Below are 14391 nucleotides of genomic sequence, written 5' to 3' on the forward strand. Positions count from 1 at the left end.
ACGGCTCACGGGCCCAGCCGCTCCGCGGCATGCGGGATCCTCCCGGACCGGGGCACGAACCCGCGTCCCCTGCATCGGCAGGCGGACTCTCAACCACTGCGCCACCAGGGAAGCCCTCATGACATATTTTGAGTCAGGGAACATGGATAAGCTTTCAGGCACGTCCCCACCATCGTCATCACCTACCTGCCATGTTCATTCTGCTGCCACCCTAGTCCCTTCCTGATGCTTGGAAATGGTCATCTTCCCACAGGCTATTCATTCTAGTGTTTCCACAGGCTATTTCCTCTGACCAGACATCACAGTCATCATCTCCAACATTCTTCAAGTCCATGTGGTAAAGTTAAGTGCAGGGTAAGACGTTCATAACCACCTCATTGAAAATCGCAAACCCGTTTCCCTCTTCCTTGTATGTTTTGCTCCACATCAATTACCATGTGGTAACCTGTTCTATAAGTTGGTTGACTTATTTATTTTCTGCTTCTCCCCACTAGCATGGAAGCTGCCCCTGAGCAGGGTTTTGTTTTTACGATACAATGATGTGTTTCCAGTGCCTAGAGGTGTGTCTGACCCAGAGATAAATCAGTAAGTGTTCGTTTACTAATGAATAAACCATCATCACCTCATCAGCGAAATATCATACCTTTAGATATGCATGTTGGGTCCTATAGCCCTAATAGGAGTTGAAATAATTTTTATGTTTTGACAATAACAGTCAAAAATATTACAACTTTCCACTCTGATGATATTTTTTTCTAGTTTTTGGCATCAGGATAAAATCTACATTTGAAAAGAATAGATGAATGCTGGAGATCAGGTTCTCTGAGACTGGTCACGGACGTACAGAAGAAAAGCTGTATGCGGTGTGACTGCAAAATTATCTAAATAATGGAAAATCTAATCAGACAAATACTATCTTGACATCCTCAAATCTGAAGATGCAGCAAAGGAACCAAAATACTACCTGAAATAGTTGAAAATCACGGCCATTTTAAACTCCCAAAAGTGTTGAGAAGTAGAAGGCAGTGAGGACTCAAACCCTCGCCCTGAGTACCGTCTCAAGCATGCTAACAGAAGTTTCCAGGTTTTCGAACTTGGCAGGGAGACCCTTGTAAACATTAAAGCGACCCACTTTAAATTCACTGCAACTGGAGCCTCTATAAGTTATGTTCTTGTCTGGAGGCCAGATCAGGGTGGCAAGGAAAATATTTGGAGCTAGTCCTGGTACACAAATTTTGACATTTAGGTAAAATTCACTGAGAAAAGAGTCGTGTTAGGTTATCCTGAATCTGAGGCCTCATTATATTAGAGACATAAATCCTCATTTTTGCAGCCCTACATTTGGTCTTTAAGCCAAATGTAGGTGTGACTGTGATCCTAGGCCAGAGCAGTAGGACCTACTGAAGAGAAAATGAGAGATCTTACTCTGATTTTAACTGTCATGCCTAGAATAATGGTCACCCTTCTAAAACCTTGAGTCAAAAATATACATATATATATATATATATATATATATATATATATATATATATATGGCCCTTGCATTTCTGAAACGCACTTCTGAGAATACTGAATATTTAGATGTTTTCACTATGCCTAAGCAATAGTGTAAGCGGACAGAAAATTATTGGAGTTCTTTCTCTACTCCTTAAACATCCCCATAATGCACTCCATTAACTGCTGTCCCCAAATTTTGTTCTGGAGAAGAAATCTCACGTCCACCTCATATAGATAGATAGATAGATAGGTAGATATGTTTTATACCAGCTAGTCCAGCGCTTTTCAAATTTCCTACCAAAGAGCTCCAATTCACAGTCCATTAAAAAGCGCGAGGCTGTCCATGTACATTTCTGTGTGTGCCTTTTCCTGGAGTGGACATTTGTCCTTTCCCCCTTTGCAAATTACAGACATCCCAGTCGTGAGGAGGCAGGGCCGAGAGAGTGGTGGCTGGATCCTTCTGGCAGCTGAGAGGTGGACAAATGTTCTTGGTCTAGCCAGTCGGGTGTGCTTCCCGAAGGCTTTGCACATTTGGCCATGCTCTCAAGGTGCAGTTTCAGGAGAGCTGATTCCCTGTGGCTACAGGGTAATTAAGACCCCACAGCTGGTCAGGGTGTTAGGAGCCCTGGTGCCAACCAAGCTGGCAGGTTTCCCAGGATAATGGTTCTGGTGTAGGCATATAAATCATCCGTTCAGAGTCATGATAGGTTGTGATTTGCCTCCCTCTGATTCTGCCTGAACCCTTTCCTACAATCTCCCTGTCAATTGTGAGAGCTACCTAAAACCCTTGCAGTAAATTCCCTGCCCACTTAATCAGAGCTGGATTTCTTGTTTGTAAGTGAATAGTCAGGTAAGTCCAATATAATATGAATGTCTCCTTCTCTGTGCTTAATGAGGATAAAACTGTTCATACTCTCTCTGTTATGAAAAAAGTATATGAAATTTAGTCAGCATGAATTTTCTTTTTCTTCCTGACAACATTCTGATTTTGCGTTTTCTTTGATTACTTATACACTTTCTTAAAGTGTCATAATGACATTAGCAATGACTGATATTATAATATTTTAGTGGTTTCACTGTTCATCATCATTTCTCTTTTATCATAGATTTCCCATCACTTGATTATTTATGCTTCCTTCAGGAAACGTAATTGGGTGTTACACATTCTCTGAGCCCTTGCATTTCTGAAATGTATTTCTAAACATATTTAAGTGTTTACTTTATACCTAAGCAATAGTTCAGCTGAATAGAAAATTATTGGACTTCTTCCTCTACTCCTTAACTTCATTATAATATACTTCATTATCCCCCAAAATTTAGTTCTGGGAGAAGAAATCTCATGTCCACCTACTTTTTTCATTTCATTAGTCGGTAACCTTTTTGTTTTTAATCTCTCCTACACCTGTATGTTTGTAGGATTTTTCCCCATCTGTCTTTCAATTAAAAATATATTTTACATACATTTGTACATATAGTTTGTTTTTGTAGCTTTCCATTATCTTTTCTTAGAATTTGCTATAACCCTTTAATATGAAAGAGCACATTCATTTTCAGCTTGGAGATTTGCTTTTTGTTTTGTTTTGTTGTTTATTTTGTGGGGTTTTTCTTTCTTTGTTTGCTTTTGCTTTGCATGTTCTGTATTTTCCTTTCCACCATTTCTGTTATTGGGGTTCTTGTATCTGTTCTCCTTGTCTCTGTCTCTCACCTTTATTCTCTAGTTTTCATTTCTTCATTCTTTTTCACATTCTGAGGAGATATGCTTAGCTTCTTTTGGCTTTGTTTTTCTGCAGAATGTCTTTTTTATATTTTCACTGAGCTATTAGTTCCTCTTCCAGTCGCCAGGAGGCTTCTTTCAGCTAAATATTTCTCCTCATGACCACCATTTCTAGTACAGGACATACAGTCTCATCTCGAATCTTTGTGAAAAGGGAATTTAACATTTTATAAGATTTGCTCTTACTGGTCAGATGAGTCTGTTTCTTCTCAATAGAAGAAAGGACTCCAGATTAGTACTTTTCTTATGGAAATGGTTGTCCAACCTTGGACAATTAATTGATGTTAGAAATCATTCTGAATCTCTGCTCAAAATGTTCAACCCAGGGCTTCCCTGGTGGCGCAGTGGTTGGGAGTCCACCTGCCGATGCAGGGGACACGGGTTCGTGCCCTCGGTCCGGGAGGATCCCACATGCCGCGGAGCAGCTAGGCCCGTGAGCCATGGCTGCTGAGCCTGCGCGTCCGGAGCCTGTGCTCCACAACGGGAGAGGGCACAATAGTGAGAGGCCCGCGTACCACACACACACAAAAAATAAACCAACTGTTCAGCCCAGGTAAAGGATGAAAGGAAAGAGTCATGTTCACCCTAGCTGTATTTTGCCAACTTGCAAGTCTAAGAACCTGCAGGAATTGGGAGGGAGCAAGACAGGAGACATCGGAAGAACTAAGCTGCTCTTTGGCATCAAAAAGATTTGTTTTCATTATCGTACGGACAACCTGGAGTAGCAGGAGGAGGGCTGCCTGGTAGTTCTAACTGACCTTTCATTGAAAGCCAGATACAGCCGACCCTTCAAATCAGTTACAAATCTAGGTCTGAGGCAGGGCCAGAAAGCCCTGGTGGTTGCTTGAGAAATATCCAATGTAAAAACTCAAGCTGAGAATTAAATATAAAATAAGCAAATCACGTGAACTATATCTTTAATTCAGTAGCCAGCACTTGCCTTTGGGCAAGACAGTGAGTGTATTGGCATGAATCAATCTCCATAAGGGGATATTTTTAAGTGCATAAAAAAATGAGACAGTCATTCAGATGATGACAAAACAGAAACAGACTCACAGACTTAGAAAACAAACTTATGGTTACCAAAGGGGCAAGGTAGGGGGCCAATGGTAAATTAGGAAGTTGGGATGAACATACACACACTACTATAGATAAAATAGATAATCAACAAGGACCTACTGTAGAGCACAGGGAACTCTACTCAATACTCTGTAATGATCTATATGGGAAAAGAATCTGAAAAAGAATAGATATGTGTATATGTAGAACTGAATCACTTTGCTGTACACCTGAAACTAACACAACATTGTAAATCAACTCTACTCCAATATAAAATACAATTTTAAAAAAAAAAAGAAAAACAAAAAAAATAAGGCACTCATTCAGATGATTCTGATCCTTTCAACCCTACTTTCATTTGTAAACAAAGAGGTAGGAATTCTTTTTTTCTTTTGGCTTAAATCTAAATAAAAGTGTTCCCTGCCCCCCTCACGTGTTTGACAGATACAATCTGCTGTTGGAAGGTTGCAGGATAGACCATGAGCTTAAGGAGGATGTGAAGCTGAAGGCTCCAGAACTCGATCTTTGAGTCAGAGCTGTATAAGATGCATCCCAGGAAAGGGTTAATATAGGCTCCAGGATATAACCTTATTTAAGTTCAATTTATTTAAACAAAAACAAAAAACCTGCTCACCCATTTCTCTCATCCCCACTCCCTGCCTCTTGAAACCACCAGTCTGTTCTTGGTATCTATGAGCTTGTTTTTTGTTTGCTTGGTTGGTTGGTTGATTTTTAGATCCTGCATATAAGAGAGATCATAAGGTATTTGTCTTTTTCTGACATTTCATTTAGCATAATTCCCTCAAAGTCCATCCATGCTGTCACAAAAAGCAAGATTTCATTGTTTTTTTTATTATAGAATAATGTTCCATATTATATATACATATAATCACATCTTTTTTAGTCCACCCATTCATCTATGGACACTTAGGTCTTTTCCATATCTTGTCTATAGTAAATACTGCTGCAATGAACATGAGGGTGTATATATCTTCAAATTAGTGTCTTTGCTTTCTTTGGATAAATACCCAGAAGTGGAATTGCTGGATCATATGGTAGGTCTATTTTTAATTTTCTGAGGCACCTCCATAATGTTTTCCATAGTGGCTACACCAATTTACATTCCCAGCAACAGTGCAAGAAGATTCCCTTTTTTCCCATCCTCACTAATGCTTGTTATTTGTCTTTTTGATAATAGCCATTCTAACAGGTGTGAGGTGGTATCTCACTGTGGTTTTCACTTGCATTTCCTTGATGATTAATGATGGTACCTGTCAGTCATCTGTATGTGTTCTTTGGAAAAATGTCTATTCAGATCTTTTGTCCATTTTTTAATCAGATAGGGTTTTTGGCTATTGAGTTGTATGAGTTTGTTGTATATTTCAGATATTAACCCCTTATAAGATACATGTTTGAAATGATATTTTCCCATCCTGTAAGTTGCCTTTTCATTTGATTGATGGTTTCCTTTTTTGTGCAGAAGGTTTTTACTTTGATGTAGTCCCACTTGTTTATGTTTTCTCCTGTTGCCTTTGCTTTTGGTGTCATATTCAAAAAATGATTACCAAGATCTATATCAAGGAGATTATCATCTATGTTTTCTTCTAGATGCTTTATTGTTTCAGGTCTTACGTTCTAGTCCTTAATCCAGTTTGAGTTTGTTGTTGTGTATGGTGTAAGATAGTGGTCCAGTTTCATTCTTTTGCATGTATTGATAGCTGTTCAGTTTTCCTAGCACCGTTTATTGCAGAGACTGTCTTTTCCCCATTCTATATTATTTCCTCCTTTGTTGTAAGTTAATTGACCATATGCATAGGTTTATTTCTGGGCTCTCTATTCTGTTTCATTGATCTACATGTCTGTTTTTATGCCAATATCATACTGTTCTAATTACTAGAGCTTTGTAATATAGTTTGAAATCAAGAAGTGTGGTGTCTCCAGTTTTGTTCTCTCTCAAGATTGCTTTGGTTATTTGGGGTCTTTTTGGTTCCATACAAATTTTAGGACTGTTTGTTCTATTTCTGTGAAAAAAGGGCATAATCTTTTAATGAGCAGAATGATGATGATGTGAAGAAAAGGCATTTCAGAAAAAGTGGGCAATGTAGCATGGTCTTGAGCTTGAAATTTTCAAAGCACTAAGAAACATGGAGAAATGACAACCATATCACCTGGCATAACTTGTAATTGGGATGTCAAGAAATAAATATTCTGACAAAAGCCCACTGTTCGGTAAGGCATGGAAGAAGTCAACATTGCTGAATGTTGTTCAAGAAACAAAAACATATCTATCAAAGAGAAACTTTACTATAAAAGGATTAGAAGAGACTTAGGAAAGATGCCCCCGCTGCTCTGGAATTTAGATGCCTGCATAATGAGTTGTTTTGATCTGAAATGTGTAAAGACAGATCTAGGGTACATTGATGAGCTTGCAGTTCTTTTGCTTTCTGGTGGGTTCATTTCCAGAGACATCACTGCCCCTCACTCACTTGTTTCACTCCTCACAGCCACACTAGCCCCCTGCTGACCTCAACCCAAGGACTGAATTCCATAAAATTGGGACCATGATTTTGAAACATACAGCATTACCGCACCTTAAAAAGAAACATCTATTTTAGCACAAAACTATTTTAAGCTAAGTAGATATAGCACACTGATTTTCTAAAAGATGAAATTATTTTAATAAAAAAAAGAAAATAGTAAGTTAATTTATTGGGGCAACAACTAATTTACACTTTATAAAGGATCAAAGGTTTTTCTCTATTGCTTTAAGCCTGAATCAGTTAGAATGTTAGGAACCACAATACTTTTAGAAATGCCAGGGCTGCAACTTTAACTGAAGGTTACTAAGTTGTTAGTCTCCAAACATCAGATTCCCACTGTCTCATTAATTGGGACCTTTTCCCTGTCTCTCATCCTGAAACAAGGAATTAGTGAATTATTTATTTTGCTTAGTCCTTGTAACTGCCTTCCAGTGGTGTCACTGATTGAAAAATGACTTCTATAAATAAATGTTTGCAAATGTTCTGGCTTATAAATATACTAAAGAAATGAAATGAATCCATTTAAAAATCCCAATTCTAAGGTCAGCTACTCAATTATTTTACATCGGAATTCCAAGGCTATCCTAAGAAATTATCTAAAATATTAAGTTGCCTCTATGCATTACACAACCTGTGAACACCAGTACAGATTACCCCGCAAGATGAATTAATGTCTTGGGTTTATTAACTTTGTGTATCCAACTATATCTCTTGTCAAATTTTTCAGAATTAAAAGTCATAGGTCATTGATAGAAACAAGGATATCATTTCAGGAATGTTGGAGATTCTTCTTACTAGTCTGAAGCTCCTTACTGATGGGAGATTTTTGATGTGCAAGGTAATCATTCACCTGGCACTCCCTGGAAACTTGAGGTCATTATTAGCCATCATGGACATTAGATTCCAAGTGCGTCTCCTCCACATGAGTTGATCTCGTGACACAAAGTCCAAGAATTAAAGTTAAAACACTAACCAACTTCACTTCATTTTTTAAATTTGAATCTACCCAAGTTGGTTAAGTGTTTGATTGAATGCTACTATTCTATGCACTGCCTGATTTGTCTAAATTATTTTCACAGCCTTCTTGTCATCTGGTCCACGTTCTTGTCAATATTGAAATGTTGGATTTTGCCTATGTTGCTTGTCTTTGGCTTTATAATTCTTACTAATGACATCTGTTAAAGAGCCTCCTGAATCACTACTATGTTTTACTTCCCTTAAAACTATGGTCAGAGGAGACTGCTTTCAAAAAGGGACTTATGGGAGAATATCCGTAGGAGATGTGCTGTAAATGAATGACTAGCAAGTGAACCCCAAAGCAATGGAAACCAGTGTGCAGCTCTCAGCCATTGAAATTCCTTTTAACCTAAATTACTTGTATGGAAAGTGATGTTTTATCCAACCCCAAAACCACCAAACCACAGGTGTTTAAGTAAGTCATGAACTTCTATTATTTTTCTATTCAAATAGATTCTTTGGGGTACTAGGAAAACACTAGGAAAACATACACCATGTCACCAGTATTTAGGTGGGACATTTTCATGTTGGCAGCTCTTCTTCTCACTTCCTTTCCCCTCTGTAGGATACACAGACATAAATTATTTTATATTGTTTCTGGGAATTCACATGTTAAATGTTCTTCTTCCCAGAAGCTTTGAACCATTCGTTTCATGCTAAGCACAGTCATCTTTCTCTGGACTTTCCACCTGTGTACCTACCTGAGCTATCCAAATTCTATGATAATGCCTCCAGGATATTTTCATTATTGTTCTGTTTCTCCATCACCCCTGGCCTGATTCTAGAAGTTCGCAGAAGTTTTTCTTTTCTTTTCTTTTCTTGTCACTATTCCCCTGTTCAGAGCCATCAGACCATCGGCAGTCATTCTGAGTTCAAATGGACAGTCAGATTCATTAGACATAATAGGCTCCACTCAGTGCCAGGTTTATTTCATTTTAAGAAAAGATAGAGACAAGCAACAACCATTACTGTGCATCCCATGGTCTCAGTCACCCTATACCAAGGACACGTGTGATTGAAGAGACCATGCTGAGGGTCATGGATCACCTTTGTTCAGGGAATTCATAAGCTCTAGGCTCCTTTAACTTCAAACCTTTTAAGTCATGTCTCTCCCTCAGCCTCGGGGGTACCTAACTAGTGTCCATTCTGTGGTGCAGCTGCATCCCATCAATACCTGCCACTTGTTACTTGATAAACAATCTTGACAAGGAAGCAGAAGAGCTTCATCTCGGCTCCTTAATCTTGGAAGCTTGAGTCAATGTGGCAAGGAGGGTTTAATCACGGGTCATATTCTGAGGCATCTAGCAATTAATCTTTTTCTTCCAGAAACATCCCTAAAGAAACTCTTGATTCCAATCTCCTAAAAACTGATGTAATTTGTAGATTAATCTGTCTTCTGTTCTCTCTCTCCCTGCTGTCCTTTTCCTCTACATCTCCTTAAATACCATTGGTTTCCACATTTGCCCAATAGTTCTGTTTGTTTTCTTAATCTCTTCAGTTCCCTCTTCTCCAATCCCTTCTTCTAAGAAGCGTAGGCACATACACTTTTATAAAAGAGCATCAAGAAGAGCTTTACCAGTCATCTCTGTCTTTGCCTGCCCGGCCCCCACATCTCTCCACCTCATATGGAGACTTGGACTACCTTCTAGGCTTCTTCAGCCCCGTGCTTCCTCTTCCAAAGGGGGCAACAGGCCTGCAAGTACTATCCCATCCCCATCCTAGCCCAGGGAGGAGAAATCTGCTCCACCTGAAATTTTCCAATGGCCTCAATGCCCGGGGTTCTCTTTCACAGTATATTCATCTCTCCAGGTCTTCAGCAGTATGTGAACATGACATTGACCACCTGGAAACCAGTTGTGCTCGTGTGGTCAGGCTACTGCCACACATCCCTGGGGATAGCTCACACTCCCCAGGCTGGCCTGGTGTTTCAGTGATCCATGTATATAAAATTAAGTCTCATCTAAGTTAGGCCACGTGACCCACTGACATTCATAAGGGTGTTTTTCTCTCACTCCTGGGGTGGGTCAAACCCTCTGGCTGCTTCCTGAAGGCTGTGGCCCCAGGGTGAATGGCATTTATCTTGCTTGTTGTCCTGCTGCCAAGCAAAGGAAAAATGCAAGTACTCCCAACACAAGGTGAGGCTAAAAGCAGAAATTTACAGGCACTGGGCAAGTAGGGTGAATGCTGTCTTCTAGAAACTCCTCATTTCATGAGATGTGTCTAGACTCACCATGGGTCGTTAAGGAGTGTGGACCCTAAATCCCTGCCTCCTTGCCTATGTCCACAGGATGTGGGAAGGAACGAGGATCATCTGATAGATTTGGAAGAGCTCAAGTTTGCATCTTCAGGTATGTTAGCCTTTGAAACAGGATGCTCTAGGGCTCCAAATGCCTGGGGAATTCACAGATTAGCAGCCTTGCAGCCTTCCCCCGGTGAGCTAGCTCATTGCTGGGCTGTGTAGAGGAGGGTCATTCAGGTCAGCTCGGCATTATCCTAGAGCGCCCACTGTGGACGCTGTGCTACCCCTGACCTCCATCATAAAGACTCACCAGTCCCAGTCCCTGAGAAGGGCTGCCTGCCATTCATCCTGGCATCCAAACTGAATATACCGATAATTTAACCTCCAGGCTCTGAGAGCAAGAAATGGAGAATGCACAATGGCTTTCCAGAAACTTTATTAGCTGTTGAGCCATGTAGTACGTTAGTGATTGTATTTTCAGGATGATGGAAATTGGTGACAATATTTTGTATGTGATGAGGATTTGGTCCTCATTCAGGTTGTCTCTCAAGATAGAAATCTGAAATGTCATTGTAGCAGCAGTTGCTCAGAAATGCTATTTTCCAGTTAAAAATTAGGTATCTCTGCACCGATTAATTCATATTCCATAAAACACTGGAACAGACTTAGGTTATATTTCCCTGCTTGTTTTCTACTCACGTGTATTTTATAAGTTTGCTCTAAGTTTTATCAAGCTAATTCCTTTCGTATTTAGTGCATTTTAAAGTTTTCAAATTGCTTCTATATACATCATATTTTTGTATCTTCCCAACTACCCTGAAGGTCAAAGCAAGGCAACTATTGCTTCCACTTTGCAAGTGAGAAAACGAGTATTCTGAAGTGACAGATCTGGGAGCTAGGTTCAAAGAGTCACGTGACAGAAACAAGGCACCATCCCCGATCTCCACATTCTGTATCTGGTGGACCATTCACACGTGGCGCTGCTTCCTACCGAAAAGAAAACTATGAAAGACAAATGACCATAATTTCGAATTTCTAAAAAGAAACACCAGTGATTTTAAAGAATTCCAGCAAATACGCATGGATAGCAAAGAAACCCAGACCTGATCTCAGAAATGGGAAGAAAGAAAGGAAACTCTGCGGGGCAGTAAGGTTTAGTCTGTGCTGCACTTTAGTTCTGCCATTGTTTAATTTTTTTAGTCAAAGCCATTCATCTTCCACGGGGATCAAATAAGCTGGGTGGTAAAACAACGGATGTGCGATTCACTGGGAGCAAGGGAACGGCATTCCGAGGCAAAAAGGGGGACGAGTTTGGGAATGCAGACCTGGGACATTGGCTGCCTCAACCTCACCACAGGGCTCGAGGGAGAATAGTGTTTTTCATACAAAGTGAAAAAGAGAAATGTAAGCTTCCTCTTAAGCGGCATCGTGCACTAGGGATTCCGCAAAAGGAAACCGATCCCCCTTTTACCCCAAGACCCCTATCAATTTCAAAGCCAGACATTTTTCTTCTCCTCCCAAGATAACTGATAGTGTGGATGTATGAATTATCAATATCTGCTTCTAGAAGCATAAATTCACAGCCACTTCTGGAATGGCCAGTGACGAGTGGAGTTAGGAGTAAAAAATGCACAAAATTGATTTTACTTGATCCGCCCACCCTCCCATCCCCCCTCCATGCACGTTCAACTTCTGTGTATTATTAAAATGACTGGAAAGCTCTGGGTTCTAAGTAATGCTGATTTCCTCTCTGAAGACTCAAAAACGACCTGCATGATGGTTGAGTATGAAAGATATCTGATTGCTTTCCTTATCAGAAAGGAGGCAGGGTTTTCAAATAAGTTAGATTAACTATTCCAAGGGCTGTACATCGCCCCCTCACAATGTTATACGACAGTATTAGGTTTTCTTTTGGTACCATATAAACGGAAGCCCTTTCTCTGATGTCCGTAGGTCAATAAAGTGATCTCTGGCCCCAGTGTGTATACCCAGACACAATTTGAAGACATTGGGAGAGGAAATATGAAGCCTACTTTTTCCTGCCAGAGACTGAATTACATGAAAAAGGCTATTTTTAAACCAGAAGAGACTGATATGACTAATTAGCAAGTTATAATCCCCTCCCTGTTATGAAAGTACAAACCCTATATAAGATGCAGGATTTCACGGTCCAACCCATCTTGTGGATACTTTTAACATCTCTGAGAAACTTTCTGAAAAGCATGTTGGCAAACTGGACCGGAATAGATGCTAGTTTTAAAATGGGAAGACTATTTCAATGGAGACTAATGTTCAAGTGTCAGTAAAAATGTGAATTTACAACTGAGTTTTATGTGTATCGTAATCCTTTGTTTCCCTATTTAATCGTGGAAGTTCTAGTAAAGAGTATTTGGAAGTGGCAATGCGCTGTCTTGGGTTGTGACAGAAAGTCATTTATTACAAGCTTCCACCCAACTAAAACATGCAAGGGTCCAAAACTGTAAGCCTCGTTCAAATATTCTTATTATTGATGTTGTTTACTCCACTCATAAAAATGGAAATGGATGAAATTTCTTAGATTAGGATTCACTGGTTAGATCACTTATGCAAGATTTTTTTTTCAGCCAATGAGCTAAAATCGTCTCAGCTACTGCCTGTTACATCCTTACTGCTCCTTCCAATTCTGAGACTGCCACTGACGCCAGTAGAAATCCTTGATATGAAATAAAAATATAAAAAAAAGTATAAAAGGACTCTCTGTGTTCATGTTTATAGTAGGTTACAAATGTATGTACAGGGCTCTTTGCAAATTGGTCTACTTAAATAAAATGTGTGCTTTCGCTTGTACAAATATAGTTGTCTTACAAGATGAATTAAGTACGATTAAGAAACTTGCAGTGGCTATAAGTACCTTGAGGGTTTTTTTTTTTGTACCTTATTCTTTTGGTACAGAGTATCTTCTCTACCCATGGGAACATTATCCTCAGGAAGTGGCGTTTTAAATATTTGTTTTAAAGTGGCCAAAGAATTCCATCTAATGACACAATGAAGCATTTATCATGACAAATCTAAACTTAAATGAGATGCTAGAACATGGCTCAGTTACTGACATATGATTTTTAGAGGCAAAATAATCTACCTTGAAAGGAACTTAAAACAGTCGATGATTCGCGTTTGTTAGGCTGAGGGAGAACTATAAATTTCAGAGATAAATTATACTTTCATGAAGTTGGTTAACTGAATGGATAACAGGAGGAACAGACACAGAATTTTAAACTGGTGGGAACTTGACACTGGTGAAAATAGAAGACCGCATTTATTGCTAAAGATTTAGGGATATCTCACAATGTCAAATGCATTCAAACTTTCTAATAGCTGTTTAAGATTTTTCTATAATCTTAGTGAACTTAAGGTTTTATTCCATGTTCTTTCTAATATTAAGTGAAGCCTCTTTCCCTATCTGTGTGATCTTGGGAATTATTCAACCTCTCTGAGTCTCAGTGTCCTCAACTATAAAAATGAAAATATCACTATGCATCTTACAGGGTCATGGAGATGGTTGAATGGGTGAGGCCTGCAACAAGTCTGTTTTCTACACCAGAGGGAAACCATCGAAATATTTCCAGACAGAAGCAACCTGAGTGTCCATCGACAGAGGAATGGATAAAGAAGATGTACATATGCACAATGGAATATTACTCAGCCATAAAAAAGAATAAAATAATGAAAATGAAAAAAGAATGCCATTTGCAGCAACATGGATGGACCTAGAGATGATCATACTAAGTGAAGTGAGTCAGACAGAGAAAGACAAATACCATATGCTATCACTTATATGTGGAATCAAAAAAATTTATATAAATGAAGTTATTTACAAAACAGAAATAGACTCACAGACATAGAAAACAAACGTATGTTTACCAGAGGGAATAGCGGGGAGTGACGGGGAGATAAATTAGGAGTGTGGGATTAACATATACACACTGCTATGTGTATAAAATAGATAAACAACAAGGACCTACTGTATAGGAGAGGGAACTATATTCAATGTATCATAATAAATTATAATGGGAAAGAATCTGAAAAAGAATATATATATATATACACATATATATATATATATAAAACTGAATCAATTTGCTGTATACCTGAAACTAACACAACATTGTAAACTAACTATACTTCAATTTAAAAAAAACTTAAAAAAAAATATTTCCAGGGCTTCCCTGGTGGCGCAGTGGTTGAGAGTCTGCCTGCCGATGCAGGGGATGCAGGTTCGTGCCCTG

At 39.2% G+C, this 14391-nt stretch overlaps 1 protein-coding gene and 1 long non-coding RNA gene across 2 annotated transcripts in view; one reads left to right on the forward strand and one right to left on the reverse strand.

Annotated features, from left to right (window-relative positions):
• Nucleotides 1-892, forward strand: part of LOC307177345 (uncharacterized protein) — a 1102996-nt gene extending 1102104 nt beyond the window's left edge. Inside the window, exons 11-13 of the transcript XR_013825026.1 lie at nucleotides 279-354; nucleotides 495-585; nucleotides 760-892. The gene's annotated coding sequence lies outside the window, so the exon portion shown is untranslated. The remainder of the gene's footprint in view (nucleotides 1-278; nucleotides 355-494; nucleotides 586-759) is intronic.
• Nucleotides 1-14391, reverse strand: part of LOC307177347 — a 218666-nt gene that overhangs the window by 114389 nt on the left and 89886 nt on the right. The window lies entirely within an intron of this gene.

The sequence above is a fragment of the Stenella coeruleoalba genome (assembly GCF_951394435.1).
Source record: "Stenella coeruleoalba genome assembly, chromosome: 19".
Classification (NCBI taxonomy): Eukaryota; Metazoa; Chordata; class Mammalia; order Artiodactyla; family Delphinidae; genus Stenella; species Stenella coeruleoalba.